This window comes from Canis aureus, chromosome 21 (assembly GCF_053574225.1).
Source record: "Canis aureus isolate CA01 chromosome 21, VMU_Caureus_v.1.0, whole genome shotgun sequence".
NCBI classification, from domain to species: Eukaryota; Metazoa; Chordata; class Mammalia; order Carnivora; family Canidae; genus Canis; species Canis aureus.
This window is the reverse complement of record NC_135631.1, coordinates 7,095,991-7,105,338: the sequence shown is the minus strand read 5'-3', so window position 1 is coordinate 7,105,338 and position 9,348 is coordinate 7,095,991. Positions and strand designations below refer to the sequence as shown.

General features: G+C 51.6%; 1 long non-coding RNA gene across 1 annotated transcript; it reads right to left on the bottom strand.

Moving 5' to 3' along the window:
- Positions 1-4,186: 4,186 nt before the first annotated feature.
- Positions 4,187-8,230, bottom strand: LOC144293206 (uncharacterized). Its single transcript, XR_013360625.1, has 3 exons — positions 7,916-8,230; positions 5,299-5,425; positions 4,187-5,007 (listed from the first exon to the last, which is right to left on the bottom strand). It is a non-coding gene; the product is annotated as an uncharacterized LOC144293206 (long non-coding RNA).
- Positions 8,231-9,348: the final 1,118 nt, after the last annotated feature.

Here is a 9,348-nt window from a genome sequence, read left to right as displayed (position 1 = left end):
ACGGAGAATGCTCCAAGCCTTCCTGCAGAGTGCAGCCGGCCAGGAGCTGGGGGTAGAGCAGCCGGGGGGCTCCTTATCATCAATAATTAATCGGGGTACATCTGGGGTCAACACAGATTGGGAGAATGATACCATTTTCGGTAGGAATCCAGCACATGGTTTGAAATCTGAGAAAATAAGTGGCGGACCACGGCCACAACATTTTCCCTCGCGGGGCAGGTGGTGACACTCGAAGGGACTTTTCTTTCAAGTTTCCAACGCCTGGAACCATACTCCTTCCTGCCACGGCTGCCGGTCATCCCGGGAACAAAAACTTAGTTATCAGGAAGAGTCACCCACCATGCACGGGGCTCCTCATGACAAAAGAAGCTCTGGAAACGATCAGAAAACATTAAAGAAGCAAAATGCATTTGGCAGCCAACCCCCCCCCCAAACCGTGGGGCGAGTTTCCACTTTGTTGCAGACCAAAGCATCTGCTCACTCAATTAGGTCGAGGAAAATTGAAAATGGCTAAAATTCATCGTCTAAAAGATCTCATTTCTTAGCAAACACTGTTTACTGTTAAGAGGGGGAAATGGTCTGCTTCGTCTATGAATAAGGCAATTTGGGGAGATCCCGGATACCCGGAGTCAAAGATAAAAGGAAAGACATGTTTTGACATATGAGTTCACCAGCTGATTCCTGCAAAAATGCAGAGATTTGAAATGAAATCACGGAACTAAGCAAGATTGAAATGTTGCAGGACATCATGAATGACATGATGTGTCCCCGGCTCGGTCGGTAATATGTAATGAGCCTGCTGATAATGCATTCGGAGACCAGCTGTCGGCCTGTGTGGCGAGATATGCACGGAACACGTCTGCTGAGCCAAATCCAAGCTCCCTTGGGCCTCGTTAATGCTGCAGGGATGATGGGATCCACTTGCCAGGGGTTTTAAAGGAAACTCACCTGCCGCAAAAGAGGAGCCGCGTGGTTTGAAATTTGAGAGCTCAGTTGGGTAAAGCGAACTGTCCACACTCCAAAGATCGGTGAGGCCTTCACAGATTTTAAGAAGCACAGGCTGAGACTTTGGGTGCACCACGTTGGCACTACATCTTCTGCGTGTCTATGTAACAGCATCTCACGAAAAAAGTGGAACGGATCCCAGAGTGCTTTCAATCACGTCGATTCTTTCTGTTACTGGTGTGCGGCTCTGGGCACAGCAGGGCAGCTGTGCCCCGCACCTCTGAGCAGAGCGAAGGTGGACAGTGCAGGCCGCTGAGCAGTTTAGAACCCCTTGGGACTGTGCGTTGGGATGCAGGGGATGAGGGGGCACCAGCGGGGCCTGGCAGGGTGGCCAGAGCCGAGGAAGAGGCAAGATGAGCAGAGCCCCAAGTGTTTGGAGAGGAATCAGACTTGGTGGATGAGGAATGTGGCTCAGTCAAGCCCAGTGCCACCCGGGCCCCTGGGCCAAACAGGAGAAAGGGAAGGGCCTGATTCTTAGCCAGCTACCAGGACACCTGGGTCCTGGCTCAGCCGGCACGCCTGGCATCCCAGGGCATCACAAGCACCTGCCCAAGTAACTTTCTTGCACCCCTGTAGACAGGCGGATCATACCCCTCTCCCTGCTCCCTTCCTGGAAATGGCAGAGGTGCCTGGAGGGTCTGTGCCACCCGCGCGGTTCCCGGGAGGCCGAGGCATCCATCTTCCAGCTACTTCTCTCATGAGAGATTCTCAAGAATCTCTCCACCTCACTATATGAAGTCCCATGCGGCTCCTGAAGACAACTCCTCAGAGGCTTTATTTTTATTTATTTATTTATTTTTCCTCAGAGGCTTTAAATAAATGTGCCTTAATAAAATATCTCACCAATACCCAGGAGGGGGAACCACGCACGCTGCCTTTCTCAAATGTACCTGCCCAGGGAACCCTCCTGGGTAAAGAATTCCTCAGGATAGGGATCCAAGGAACACACTTTGGGAACAGTTCATGCCCATCCCTGATATTCAGGAGAGCTTGGTCCCAGGAGCCTCACGAATCCTAGAATTCAACCGGCTATTGTTTCCTCTCCGCCCCATCAAGGTTTCCTGGGCCCCCTCTGCCTCGGATTATCCGCAGATGCACTCAGCAATTCAGCACCAGGAGAATCAATCCTGAGCCCTCAGAGCATGGCCTGGCTTTTTCCTTGTTTTTGTACAGAGCTGGAGCCTCTTTTTTGGTTTAACTGTATATTTGGAAATGATCTCAAATGTACAAAAAGCCTGTACAAATAATGCAAATGACACCCTTCACCTAGACTCACCAACCATCAACGTTCATTTTGCCAGTTTGCTTTCTCACTCTATCTCTCATATATTCTTATCTTTTCTTCTGAACCACCGAATTGCTGACACTCTGCGCCTGTCTGGCCGGCTCGGACACCGTAACAAAACAGCATAGACGAGGTGGCTTAATTATCTAAAATTTAGCCCCCATGGTTTTGGAGCTGGAAATCCGAGATCAGGTTCAGCCTCAGGGGAGAGCCCGCTTGCTGGCTGTGGGCACTGACATCCCGCTGGTCCTCACTCCGAGGAGTAGGAGAGAGCGCGCCGGAGGTGTTCCTACAAGGACCTGAAGCACATGGGATCGGGCTCGCCCTCCTGACTGCATCCTACTTCAATTACCTCCTCACTCCCAGTGCAACCGGGCTGGGCACTGGGGCTTCACATGTGGATTTGGAGGTGTGGAGATGGGGACACAATTCAATCCACAGCAGTCCTCAAATAATCCTATAGGTTTAAAAAAAAAAAAAGATTTTATTTATTCATGAGAGACACAGAGAGAGGCAGAGACACAAGGCAGAGGGAGAAGCAGGCTCCCTGCGAGGAGCCCAATACGGATCTCGAACCCAGACCTGGGATCACCACCTAAGCCAAAGGCAGATGCTCAACCAGGCGTCCCCGGCAGGTATGTTTTAATAACAAGAATGTTTTGCTCACGTTGCCACCACACGATTATTTTTAGGAATGCATAGGGTTTTTAATGAGGTTTACCGCAGCACAATTAAGAAGTTCTAAAAGTTGACCATTGAAACATTATCACTTAATGCATGATTCTTTCTCAGATTTTTCCAGCCACCCCCGTCACGTTCCTCATAGCATTTCATTTCAAAATAAGATCTACCAGTGCATTTAGCAGTAGGTCTTCTTGAGGCTCCTTTATTCTGGACGATTCTTCAGTGCTTCCTTTTTCTTCATGACTCCGGCATCCTGAGGGCAGCTGCAGAACTGAGGCTGTGTCCTTCGTGCGTGCTGTCAGGAGACACAGGCTGTCACCGGTCCCAGCAATGGCACTGTTGACTCGGATTGCTTGGTAGAGGTGGTGGGCTCCAGGCTGCTCCATTCGCCCCTTGGAATGTCACAAGTCACCCATGAAAAGACACTTTGAGACACTCTAAATAACATGTTCTTCATTTAACTTTCTCCCAGGGGCACCTGGGTGGCTCAATGGTTGAGCTCTGCCTTCGGCTCAGGGTGTGATCCTGGGGTCCTGAGATCGAGTCCCACATCAGGCTCCCTGTGGGTAACCTGCTTCTCCCCCTGCCTGTGTCTCTGCCTCTCTGTCTTTCATGAATAAATAAAAATAAATACATAAAAAATCAACTTTCACCAGACGGTCTTCACATCCATCCATGAGTAGGACCCTATTCTTGCCCAAATCACTTGCTGCTCAGATGATTGCAAAATTGCAATTTTCTGACCTATCACTCCGTCCACATTTGTTAGCTGCTGTTCCACTCTAAAGACTTTCTCTTCTCCTCTGTTTGTTCATTGATCCATCTGCTAATTCATTGTCAGTGTGAACTCCGGATTCACATCCTCATGATGGGGTTATGATCCATTACTGGCAGTGTCCATTATGATGCTGGAATCACCTGGCCTTGTCTGATGGGAGCTCAAGTGGCCCCTGTCCTCTGATGTGCCCCTGGATGGGGCTCTTCACTTCTCATATATAAATGGTCTTCAGGGGTGGTGGGTGGCTCCATTGGTGAAGCATCTGCCTTCGGCTCAGGTCATGATCCTAGGGTTCTGGGATCGAGTCCCACATCAGGATCCCTGCTCAGTGGGGAGTGTGGCCTTCCCTCTACCCCTCCTCCTTGTTTGTGGTCGCTCTCTCTTTCTCATGCTCTCTCTCTCTCTCAAATAAATAAATAAAATCTACAGAAATGGTACCCAAAAGATGACATGTCTGCGTGTATTGTGAGGGGGTGAAGGTCCAATAGCTTCCATCCCATTTTCAAAGGGACTGTCACCTCCCCACAAGAAGACAAAGAGACTCTGGAATAAAAGCCTGGGTGGACATGTCCATGTTATCCCTGCTGCCTCCAGGTCACAAATGAGCACAAACCGTGCTCACAGAGCAGGTGGCCCCAGGACATGGGCTTTCCTTTCTCAGCTCCATGTGACAGTGACGAGGTGGTAGGAGGGGCCTCTATCAGATCACAGAGGAGCTTCCCTGCAGCGCAGAAGAGAAGAAGTGAGGTTATCGCTGCCCCCATCCCCTCAGAGCCAGCCCGAGGGTGTCTGTGTGCTATGACGTCAGGAATGTGCTATGACGTCAGAATCTCTTGCCAGGACTCTCAAGGGCAAGCTTGAATCTGGGGCTGCCACTAGTTTGAAACCACTTGAACCGTGTGACTTCTTTTTTTTTTTTTTTAAGATTTTATTTATTGATTCATGAGAGAGGCAGAGACACAGGCAAAGGGAGAAGGAGGCTCTCTGCGGGGAGCCCGATGCAGGACTCGATCCCAGGACCCCGGGATGATGCCCTGAGCCAAAGGCAGACGCTCAGTCACTGAACCACCCAGGCGTCCCCAACCATGTGACTTCTCAGCCATATTGAACAGTGACTCCGGGGGCATGCACTCCTCTGGGCGCCAATGTCTGAAATGCTTCACTGAGGAAGATGCACCCTGCATGGGAATCCGGTCTTGACACTCAGAGCGGCTGCTGTGTGGCCAGCGCTTCAGCCCACCTGACTCAGCTCTTGCTGCAAGCACAAGTGTGGACAAATATCACCTCCCATTCTACACTCAAACCAGGGCTCAACCCGCCATCCCACAGCTTGTGAGTGACCCGACAGGCTGCAAACCCAAACCCACAATTTTCAGCATCCAAAGTCCCAATCCCATCCACACTGGCAAGACCCCTCCCTCAGGACAGAGTTCAGCTCCAAGCCCTTAGAAAGGGGCCACGGTAGACCACAGTGAGGGTCCTTAGCTCCACCCTACAGTCTCTTCGCACCCCTGTCCCCAGATGGGGGCTCAGCCACCTGACTCACTTTGAACAGGAGAATATCAGCTGACAAGGGCAAACCAAGGCTTGAAAGATGCTCTTGTGAGTGGGCTCATCGCCTGCACCTCTGCTGGTGCTGTGAGGAGATTACGCCCACAGGAGCCTGCTGGTCCCTGCAGAATTGACACACGGAGCATGTCCTGGCCCAGAGCCAAGCCCAGCTGAGCCCACTGTGAATCAGCCAAACCTCGACCAGTCCGTGGACCAGCAAGAAATACATCCTGATGGTTGTGTTCCTGGAGTCTGAGAGCAGTTTGTTACACAGTGTAACAGCCATAGCTGACTGATACAGAGGGGTTACCGGGGACACCTGACCCCCTCATTTCACATTCACTTTTTAAATCGGCACAAGCCCCTTTCTTAAGAGTGCTTGCACCTCTGACCTTGAACTTCATGGTCTGTTTCTGTGGTGGGGGGAGTCCAGAGCAAGCAGTTAGGTGACAATTACATCTGCAGAAGGAAAGACACACTTCTCATCTGAGTAACGGTGAGTGGGGCCCAGAGCCTGAGGCTGGAGAAAGGGACAGGGAAGGCGCATGGCCAGGAGGAGCACAGAGAGAGGCTCTCGTGACAATGTCCTCTGTGAAAGAAGCAGCCCTGAGCCAAGACTTGGAGTTAAAGCCCTGGTAAGGGCTACAACTATGAGAGGACGCCAGAGCTGGCCCAGCCTCCTTGGTGGTCTGATTCTCTGACTAGAAGCTTCATGAGGGAGTCGAGGCCAATTACAGGACAGCACTGAAAAGAGAACAGGACAGAAATCCCTGGCCTCTTTCTGCCACTCCTGCTTCCCCAGGAGGGAGGGTGGGTTCCCGCAGAACAGGTCCCCAATGACTCAAATGCAAGCGGGGTTAGGGGTGTGGGCTTTCCGGAGGGCGCCTTGGCCATCGTACCCTCTGCTCCCTGTTCCTTCACAAACACGCACACGGTTTCCACTCTTCAAAGCATGCACCGTAATGAGGAAGGGTCGTGGCTCAGAGCTGGGAGTCACACCCAGGCCCACAAGGGGACTTGGGCACCCTGTTGACCGCCTTGGTTCCCCCATGGCCATCTTTTGTTGGGGGCACTAGAGAGGACTACCTACCACATGGAGCTCTCCATCTCTGAGCCCCAAGCTGGGGATGGTTAACCCCCAAAAAGGGTGAGCCTTAACCACTTATTCATCATCCCTGTGTGCCCCACACATGAAGGCCCCAGTCTCCACTGAACAGACCCCAACGATCCAAGAGAAGGTGGCTCAAGCCGAGGCCACAAAGCCAACCGTCCCAATGCAGGGCCATCAGAGAAAAATCTCTGGTTCTGAGAAGTCCTCTGAGATGGTTGTGGGTTTGGGTGGGAGGGGAGCTGCCTCGTGGGGATACTCCAACCCACAGAAACGGCCCTGAGGGGCAAGGGAACTGTGACCCAGGACTATCGGAGTCTCTCAACTGGAGCCCAGTGGGAATTCCCGGCCCAGGCCATCCCATTGTCTGGGGAACTCTTATCTGCAAAGGCAGACGGTCCTTTTCACAGACATCTGCCAACCCTTGTCCCAGTCTGGATCTTGGGTTTCCACAGGGAGGCGAAGGCCAGTGTCGGAAGATGGGGCCACGCCAGAGGGGGCAGGCTCTGTTTACACACAGCAGTGCTGGGCACCAGCTCCCACGGGATCGTGTGTCTGTGTGCACAGGTGGCCCGGAGGGCCATGCTCCACTCACACGGTGCCTGGGCGACTGGCCTCCCTCCCTCCCTCCTTCTTCCTTCTTTCCCTCCCTTCTTCTTTTCTCCCTTGCTCCTTTCCTTCCTTCTTTCCTTCCAATAGATCGAATGCTTTTTCTGCTCCAGACCTGTACTATATGGTAGGATTTTAACAGTCAGCCAGCCTCCATTGCAGCCCACAGGTGGCTCACAGGCCAGAGAAAACTCAAGCAGACAATTGCAATACATGATGACGGGTGATGTGACAGGTGGCAGGGACTATGAGGGTCCACGGGGAGTCATCTAACCCAGCCCGGGCCCGGGGGTTCAGGGAACAGTCACCCATGGGACCCAAATAGGATCTTCGTTACTGCTCTGAAGGAAACAGAGGTAAGGCCAGAATCTCTTCGGAAGCACTATGGCCTGATGGGATGTAGGTCTTTGAATGTACCAAGACCTTGCGATTGATTATATACTTGGAAGTATAGTCCTTGGAATTGATTGCGGTTACCTTCGTAAATCCCAAACATCCCAAACTAGTTTCAGCTCAGAGCACCTTTCATCTTTGGCACACCTACCAATGCTCCGTGGAACACGCTCTTTGCAAGAAAAGTCTCCTTTCTTAATGTCACCATGAAAATTATCATCATGAAGATCACGTAATGACACCAGAAGATGATGTTAAACCGGGAGAAGCCAAACAGGGTCCTGAAGATAGTTCTTAACCACTGTTATCTGAGTTTGCTGGGCCAAAGCTACAACAAAGGGATTTGAAAGACATAAACCCACAGGGATGCAGAGGACAGAAAGGCAAGAGCAGTAGCCACTTCTGGAAGGTGCGCAGAAAATGAGCAGGTAAATCTCTGGCTGTGTAGAACGGCTTAAGAAAGCTCAGCCACACTGGTGGGTGGCGGTGGGGAAGAGCTTACCTGCACACACAGCAGGATCCTCCAAAAGCCAGGCTCTGACCCAGACATTCTCCTCAGCCTGCCTTTGTAGCTCACGTTTTCCCAGAGACCTTCAAATGTGATGATGATATCACCTTTTCCTTCCACAATTCGGTTTGTGCTTCTTAATCCACTTTTCAGAACCAAACAGTGTGTTGTCAAGGATTGTGGCAGACACTGGCCAGATGGTCACCAAACCTGTTTCCTTTTTCTTCTAGGGACCCAGCTGGACGTGCTGTCTAGCCCTCCTCACAGGTAGACGCAGGTATGTGACCAAGCCCCGCTCAATGGAATGAGCTGGAAATGATGTGCACCACCTCCAGGCGAGGCCCGTGCGACCCACCCTGCTCTTTCCTTCTGTTCATCCTCTGCCAGCCCAGTGCAGGCTACCAAATGGAGGGTCCTGAGGGATGGCAGGAGCTCTGGCATGGAGAGGCCTGAGTCCCTGCGTGACTGCATGGAGCAGAGCCCCAACACTACCTGCACCGCACAGCCATGGACAAGAACTACACATTGGCTGGATGAGGCCACTGTAATTGGGGAGTGATGGTTACCACTGTCAACATACCCTGATTAGTACCCTGATCCGTGAGGGAGCTTCGCATGAGTGCTGAAACCCAGGAAAATCTAAGCAATTATTTTTCAGCTCACAGTCCCTCATTCAGAGTAGGTAAGTAGTTAGTGAACGTTTGCTGAACAAATCAATGAACAAACAAGACCGCTTGGGCTTGGTTTCGAAGTCGTGTCTGCCCCGGCACGTGGCCTGGAGGGGAACGTGAAACATGCACAGTTGATTTGTTAGGGTAGTGGGGATGTGGGTGATATTTTTCCTGTAATTCTTAGGATAAAGTTATTTTGCAATAAACATGTAGGGAATGTGGAGTGGGCCTCTCCCACGTTATATATGGCATGCGTAAAAACATCGATACACACAGCCCTCCAGACAGATGTTTCTTCGCAAGCAAGAGCTCATTTCTCCAAGAGCAGGCAGGAGCCAGCAATAGGGCATCCCCTTCCAGTGACCCGGCTCTGCAAATCCACCCTCCCCACTCCTAACCTACTCAACTCCATTTCCCTCGGAAAGCACACACGTACACAACACGCACACCACAAACATCCTCTACTACCTTCAAGACTGAGTTCAGATGTCACCAGGCCAGAACTCACCACTGGTCCCGCGTCGCTCCAGGGTGTCAGCTGTCTGCTGTAGCACTTTTCCAGTCTGCCTCACGGTACCCAGAGGACAGCATGTCCCAGGGGTGAAGGGCTCAGCTCACCCCACAGGCTGCCTATGCCCACTTGCTAGCTGGGATTATAACAGCACCTGCCTGTAGAAGGTTTGTGAGAATAAAGTTAAAGATGCATGGAATGTTCTTAGAAAGGTGACCGGCCCATATGGGTCATTCAGGAAGCCT